Below are 8,468 nucleotides of genomic sequence, written 5' to 3' on the forward strand. Positions count from 1 at the left end.
ATGTCAAATGCCTTGGCCAGGTCAAGTTAGGCAGTATGAATGACTTTGTCCTCATCCATTGCTTTGGTGACCTTCTCAAAGAAGTCCACCAGGTTGAGTAGGTATGAACTGCCCTTGACAAAACCAAGCTGAGCTGGGTCCAGTGTCTGGAGGTTTACTATACCTCTATTGATCATCTCCATGATAATTCTTTCCATGGCTTTACATATAAGACTAGTGAGACTTAAAGGTCTGTAGTTTCCAGGGTCTGTAGCTGGCCCACCTTTGTGCTGAAGGATGATTGTTGCCTTCCTCCATTCATGAAGCATGAAGCCTGTTTAGAGGCTACAGTTAAATAGTAATTTCAGAGGCCCTGATAGGTCATGTTTCATGCTATTAAAAAGACATCCTGGGATATTGTCTGGGCCCACTGATGCAGTGCTCTTGGTCTTAGAGAGAGCATTAAGGACCTGTTCCCTAGTGATAGTATGGGGAGTTATATTTGATGATATTTCCTGAGGGAAGGTTGAGTGGGTGAGAGAGGGGTAAATTTAGAGCAGAATTTGTCAGCTAGGAGGTTTCCTATATCTTCTGGCTCAGTATAGGTGGCTATATTTACAATTCTGTCTGCACACAACTGAGTATTGCCTTTGAGGCTGCAGACAGAGCTAAAGAATGCTTTGTGGTTGTCCTTGGCCTGGAAGGCCAAACTTACCTCAGATTTGGCTTTGGTAGACTTGTTCTCTGAGTTGTTTGTTTAATTTGATGAGAGTGCCTTTATCCTGCTGGGTGCTGCACCTCCTAATTTTTGCAGTGATTTTTTTTCCTCCTGTTATACAGCTGATTGATTTTGTGATTCCACCAGTGTGGATCGTTTTTGAGTGAGTTCTGTACTTCCTCCTGGTGGGTACAGCCACCTCTATGCAGCTATTAACATGTTTGTACAGGTTTCTGTGAACAGTTCTGCATAGACAGAAGTGTACTCAGGGTTTATGAGGGCCTGACATTTTGCCAGGTTCTCATGGAATAGCAGAAGGTTAACCTTAGAAGAGTTCTTGAATATTCCAGGTTTAGCTGGGGGTCCAGGTTTTATTTTTACTTCAAAGGAGACCATTTTGCGGTCTGACCTTACCAGGGAAGGCATTACAGTAGGGGGTGTGCAGCAGTCTCCCATATTAGTGAGGACCAGATCCTGTATGGTTGCACTGCTGATTGCTGCATTGACTATCTGGTACAGGGAGTTGGTGTTTACAAAATCCAGGAATCTCTGTGCATATACGGTTGGTGTCACATAGGATTTATTGCAATAAACATGATTTTGAGCTCAAGGAGAAAGAAACATATCGTATTTTTTCAAGATAATAGAGTGCTATTATCTATTTAAGTAAAAAATATTTGATGTAGTCAGGTCTGTGGCATAAATGAAAGAGCTCTCCCTACAGCCTAGGAGATTATGGGTCAATGACCTCAGCACTGGAGGAGCCAATAAGGAGAAGAAACAGTGACTGGGAGGAGCAAGGGGGGCTGCATGTTCTGGAAAACACAGTAGAATTCACACAGGTCAGGAGGAGGAGGCCACAGAAGAGGTGATGTGATTCTGCAGGGTGGAGTGTGACCTCTTAGAACCCCATTGGATACCTTTTGAGGGTGGAGCTCAAGCAGGATTGCTCAGTGCATTATAAGGGACAGATTCAAAGACCACTGTAGCACTACATTGACAAGAAGTCTTCAGTATATGGTACTAAAGTGATTTTGTTGGATATTGCTGCATACAAATGGGGCAGTCTGTTGGCATGGTTAATATCAATTAGCCATATGCTCTGCTCCAGAGCTGTACACAATGATTAAAATGGTGGGGTAGAGAAATCAAAGACAAGATCTATCGTGATATTTTGGAGCAAAGCAATGGCAATATCTACTGTCTTTTTATTTTGTTCATTCATTGTCTATGGCAGGAGTGGGGCTGTTAACACTGCAGCAAGTAAGAACTTTGTGTGTGTGTGTGTGTGTGTGTGTGTGTGTGTGTGTGTGTGTGTGTGTGTGTGTGTGTGTGTCTGTGTGCGTGTGCGCGCATGTGTGTGTGTGTGTGTGTGTGTGTGTGTGTGTGTGTGTGTGTGTGTGTGTGTGTGTGTGTGCGGGCGTGTGTGTGTGTGTCTGTGTATGTTTCTCTGTGTGCACTGGCCACTGCATTGTACATAACATTGCCTGAACAACTATATGACATGCATGAGGCTTGATGTTGTGCTTCAGTTATGTCTGTACATTACTATTGCCTGGTGCCAGTAGCACCAACAAACGATGTTAACTGCAGCATACAGAAGGAAAATAAAAAGAACTTACAAGTTACTTTTGCTGAAATTGTTTAGTAGGCAGCAGTTGCTATTAGTAATGGAATATTCTCTTGACAGTGCTGTGGAAGCTCTCATTGCATGCACTTATAATGAAATGTTCCAGTATGTTCATCCTTTAACACTTTTGCCTTCAGTTTTGTTATTTGTTTTACTTTACTTTGGATTTCCAATAATCTTCCCAGAAATGCAGTAACTTTCGCAGCATAAAAGTTCTTATGTAATGAAGCTTTTAGGCACACTTTTCTATGGATTGCATTTCTGCACACGCAAAAATGTCGCCATCTTTGTAAGCATTGTTGCTCACACAGCATAAGGACCAACCATTGACAGTTATACCCGTGTACGTCATTGTATATGATATTTTACCTCACTTTGTGCAGTAACACAAAACCCTTGTCTTACCTGTGCTGCTTATAGTCATATTGTGTTAGGTGATATTCACAATATAGGAGTCTCACTTTTACAAAATAGCCACTGTTTTGCTTGTTGACTCTTATGTGTGAACTCAGGGCAAAGCCCCATATAGTGTGCAAGGGAAATTATGTTATTTTTACCTCTGCTGAACACAGTATAGAGAGAGGTTGCAAGTTGTACAGGAAGGTCATTTTAAACAAATGATGATTGAACTGCTATAGCTCATGAGCTTAACTCTCAGACTAGCATAAGATGTAAGCAATGTCATCAAACGTACAATGACCTGTAGCGCTGGTAGCCTAACCAATTTGCCCAGTAAGCAGCAGAAATTTAGGAGTAGCACTCAGAGCCATTTAGTAAGTATTGTTTAATTTATCGATCAGTAATGGAGTTCAGTAACTATAAAATGACCATGGTTCCATATGCAGCGCAGAAGTTATAAGAAGGGTATAACTACTCCAATTCAGTAGTCATAAGATGGGTATGGTTCCATATGCAGTTCAGAAGTTATAACATGGGTAATGAGTCCACATGCAATTCAGTAGTTATAAAATGGGTATGGTTCCATATGCAGTTCAGAAGTTATAACATGGGTAATGAGTCCACATGCAATTCAGTAGTCATAAGATGGGTATGGTTCCATATGCAGTTCAGAAGTTATAACATGGGTAATGAGTCCACATGCAATTCAGTAGTTATAAAATGGGTATGGTTCCATATGCAATTCAGTACTAATAACATGGGCATGGTTCCATAAGCACATTTAACAGTTATAACATGGCCATGGCTCAACAGTACTGCTGTACTGCCAGAATTGCATGGTGGCAGTTCTGAGTACTAAACAGAATTGCAACTGTTTACAAGAAAAAAATATATATATCTATTAGCTTACTTAACACTTACTATCACTGCACCTCTCTGACTGTACGTACATGTAGTAGGGTGCTGTTTAATATGTATTACAGCATTTTTGCAAGTTGTTCAGGCTGAGATAACCCAGTACAGGTAGTTACTTGACTTTTCATTCACATTTTGTTCTTTGTTGTGGTGAGTGATATAGGTAGCAACAGTCTGTGGGCATAATGTGATTGTTTACATTTGAAGAGTTAGCCAGCACCATTAAACCCCCTGACAGGACTGCACCTGTCACAAGACATTAACGTTCCTGTTTAGCATAATGCTGTTCTTACACTAAAAGTATTATTGCCTGTACTATGCTACCAATGCCTTGTCTTAGTTTCCATTTTTATTTTGCAGCATAAGAAGAGATCAATATAAGCCACCACCTCTACCACAGAAAGCCAGACTAGTCACTCAACCTTGTCCATGCTTTTCCTTTCGTGTAATAAGCTCTTATTTGAAATACTTAAATAAATACATTATGTTACTGATCAAATTTTCCCTACTTTATCTCTTCTGCAGGTTGTGAACAGCATGGGTCACCTTACCTGCAGCCATCCCCTCCAGCTAGGGAGTGATCCAGCCACTGACTAGCATGTTCTGGGTTTGCATGATCAAGGAGAAATGGTAGCTCCTCACCTGAGAATAGCCTACGATATTACAGGCGCCCTCACTTGGAGCAGCCCCAAGTGCAGGCTGCCATTGACAGAGCTGTGGAGAAGCAGGGGACCTGTATCAAAGTCTCCTGCAGCAGGTATAGGGCTCACTCGGCTAGCAGGCTTTGGACTTTGAGCATCTGGAGGCCACTCCCCATTGTTCTGGAGTCTGCCTGCCCAAATACTCCTGAGCAGTGCTCTCAATGGGAATCTCCTGGTTGGTATGGTGACTGTTACAGTCCCTCACCCCCACCATCTGTACAGCCCACACTATTGTATCATATGTAACCCTCATGTTTTTCATTACAACTTTCCTATCACCATTTGTCCATCTTCTGCCTGTCTTCGTTGCCTTTATGAACCATAGCTGTTGTGTGATCACCCACCCTATCTGTTTTGTCTGTCTTTTTATGTGTTTTGTCCTAACCCTTATCTGTTCCATACATGTCATTCCTTCCTTTGCTTCCCTTTACCCTTTCTCCATTCTCTTATATATTTTCGAAAAAGGTTGTCTATTCCCTCCAAAAAAAGAATGAAGCTATTCCTCTCCCATCTCCTCCACCAAAGTCTTCTGTATCATTCTACTGCATTTCTCTTATCTACTCTCTCCCCCTTTTTCCCATCTTTCCTATGCACCCCCTTTCCTTATTTATAAATGAAATAAAATGGTGCCCATTGATGGACAAATGCAGAATAAAGGCTGCTGATAAAGTAGGTTCTGTCATTTGCCAGTGCCTCTTAGTTAAGGCATGTACAGCTTTGCACAGTGAAGTCTTGCAATTAACTTTTGAAACTTCTGAAGTTATATTGAACTTCCACATATGTGCATTTCTAATGCAAATATGCAATTATTACCTGCATACTTTTCAGCTTAACTAACACATTTCATCTCTGCACAGATTGCTGGACAGTTACCAGTGTTGCTGGTGTGCACTTACTGTATTAACATATCAGGGAAGCACCTCTTCATACATTCGCCTTGTACACTTGTGCACAGTATGACTGAATGTCACTCTAAAAGTGCGCACAGAAATAATTAATGATACAGACTATACACATGGTCGAAACTAAGTTGTTGTGAGGAGTTAACAATGTTCTACAGACTCATTGAAAATGTCAATCTCTTATATGCAGAACAAGTGCAGTAATTCTGAACTGCAAATTGCCAATTGCTATCTGCACTTATAAAAATATAATTTATTTTGAATTATTTGTATCGTGTCCTCCAGGCTGCATGTAGAGATGTGTACTAATTGTAGAAATGCTATGAGTAATATCACATTAAAGTTTGCATTTACAAACTTTACAGTAATGCTGTCCTTCATTAAGTTACGTTTTCATCTTTATACTCGAGTGTACATAGTAACTGATACAGAGCATTTCATTACACTGCATTTTAAAACTATTGTATGCTTTATTAGTTAATCCTCCACTCATGCAGTGGAGGACAATATAACAGGTCAAACTTAAGATCTTCCTTATGTAACAAAATAGGGCACTGCATTATAAACCTTTAAAGAGTCTGAATCGAACTGGACATCAGGTATTCAGTAATTATCAAAGTAGCTTGAAGCACGGCAGATTAGAGATCCATATCCTAGATAGCTACAAAAGTAACTGCAAGCTTTTCCTTCTGTTTTTACATTGATACTGCAAACAAGCTTCTAAGAGGCAATCTGAATAGATCTGTTAAAGTCACTGCAGTGTTACTGCCTGACAAATGTGTGGTGTTTCAAACCCTAAACATACAAAAGTGTATGTGTGTGTGTGTGTGTGTGTGTGTGTGTGTGTGTGTGTGTGTGTGTGTGTGTGTGTGTGTGTGGTGGGGTGTAAGGCATGTAGTCATGTGTGCTTGTGCATGTGTGTTTAGGAGGGACTATCACTGTGTGTTTGGCGGCATGTGGGCATGTGTGTTTATATGCATGTGTAGGTATGTAGGGGGAAAGTGTAAGTTTGAGAGAGAGAGAGTGTGTGTGTGAGTGTGTGTGTGGGTGAGTGTGTGTGTGTGTGTGTGTGTGTGTGTGTGTGTGTGTGTGTGTGTGTGTGTGTGTGTGTGTGTGTGTGTGTGTGCGAATCATACGCAAGTGTGCTGGTGAGTAGTGTATGTGGAGAGCATGCTGGGTAGAGCACTGATCACCATGGACCATTTCCAGGCAAAGCACAAGTGCATACTCACAAAATGATACAGAGCCAATGGCAGAACAGATTTACAAACAAAAGAAAGTACTATGTTTATAATAGATTGTTTTACACAAGCAGATTTCAGTGACATGTAATAAGTGCATTTTTATATGAAAGGAGAAGGTGTGTGTCATACAAAGAAAAGTAGTTTACAGAGAATAGAGTGAATTGTGTTGGATGTGATGGCAATATTTAGACAGAGGGTATAAGCTCTGTCAAACATGAGGAAGAGGGTCGTTATTGGTGAATTAGTGGAACAGCAGCCATAGGAATTGTTAGGTTATGTCAACCCTGCATGAGGGTACTTGTACTGAACTTGTCACTGAAGGTGTAGTTTTAACTTGTCTAAAATTAGAGTAGGTGGACATGTCTTTTAACTGTATTGGGATGAATTCATAGAGTTTAGCGACTAAGATTGAAAAGACATGATTTGTGCAAAGTAGTTTTTTTTGGGGGGTGTATAATTGTAGCAGTTTGACAGTAATTTCATAGGCCACATGTAGGTTTTTAAGGGATTTTTCTGCTAGAGGTGTAAAGGAGTCTGGGAAGAGGAGTTTGTAGAGAAGTGACATTTTACACACACACACACACACACACACACACACACACACACACACACACACACATATATATATATATATATATATATATATATATATATATATATCTTTATGAGTTTAGAGCAGCTGGTCACACAGACAGCTATGTTGACGTCTGTGTGGTTGACAGCATTTAGTCAACTGAAACAGATGGTTGACGTGTTTGAGATAGAATTTCCCTGGGTAAGGGAATATTCTCTTTTCCTGGGGATTGTTCATTCTCAGAGTTAGTATACATAATTAGTAGGGGTGTGGGAGGTGCAGGAGGCAAAAACACTTATATTTGGTTTAACCCACTGTGGGGTAATCCCCAGTGCATGCGCAGAATGTGCTGATGTCATGTGTTTCAATGTAACAACATTGATATTCTGGTCACTGACATATTGACATAGTTGCTCATTCAACCAGCTGCCCTACATCTGCACATTTTATATATATATATATAGAGAGAGAGAGAGAGTGTAAGGGTGTGTAATGGTGTAGTAAGGTAGTCTTTAAAACAGGAAATAAACCAGGAATTGAGGTTGTCATTCTGTGAGGAGGTATCAAGGGAGCATTTGGTTCAGGTGGGGCTTGATGTACTTGGCTGTAAGATGTCTGAAGCAGAAAGATGGAATGTAGTGGAGGTGAAGGTTTAATGGAGAGGACAGGGAGGATACTGGAGGGAGAGAAGGGGGATTGATAAACTACTACTGCTTGACTCTTCTCAAAATGTTTTGGGCATGTTTGATAGTGACTAATTGATTTCTGTAAATATTTTGCTGTTATTGTAATGTGCATATATTCTATTGTGATGGAGTTTTTCTCCCACCAGCCTCTATTGAAAAGACATTTCGCACAGCCCAATTGGACATTACTAGTAACTAAATAGAAATAAATAAATTCTTTGCAGAAATCTGAGAGGAAGAAGTCACCTAGAGCACAATGCTACCCCAATATGATTCAGTCAGAGATCTAAAATCCAGATGCACAAGATTAGGAGACTTAAGGAAAAGACCCTTTATAGAAAAACCCTTCTTGCAGCCATTATTTCTTAGTGCCAGAAGTACCTGTGGACAAAAGAATGTTATATGGTGTTGTTCTCTGTGTTTATGACATTTGAAGCAAAAGTGAAATGAAGACTGCAAATATCTATTATGCTTTCTTTTAGTCAATATGCTAATATAAGAGACAGAAGTATATAAGGATCAGCCACTTTATGGATGGCAAGAGGGGTTTGGGGTTGGCTTGATGGTTAGTTGTTTACCTTATAGACACAATGTGCAAGATTTGATTCTCAAATGAGATAATTGGCTAAGCTTAAAATGGCCCACAAGAGCAGTTGACCTAGTGTTAACCTATAAACCTATTATACTTCTGGAAACTACAGATATCTTTTCATTCTAGTC

This window comes from Protopterus annectens, chromosome 2.part0, assembly GCF_019279795.1.
Source record: "Protopterus annectens isolate FY-2018-M chromosome 2.part0, PAN1.0, whole genome shotgun sequence".
NCBI lineage: Eukaryota > Metazoa > Chordata > Ceratodontiformes > Protopteridae > Protopterus > Protopterus annectens.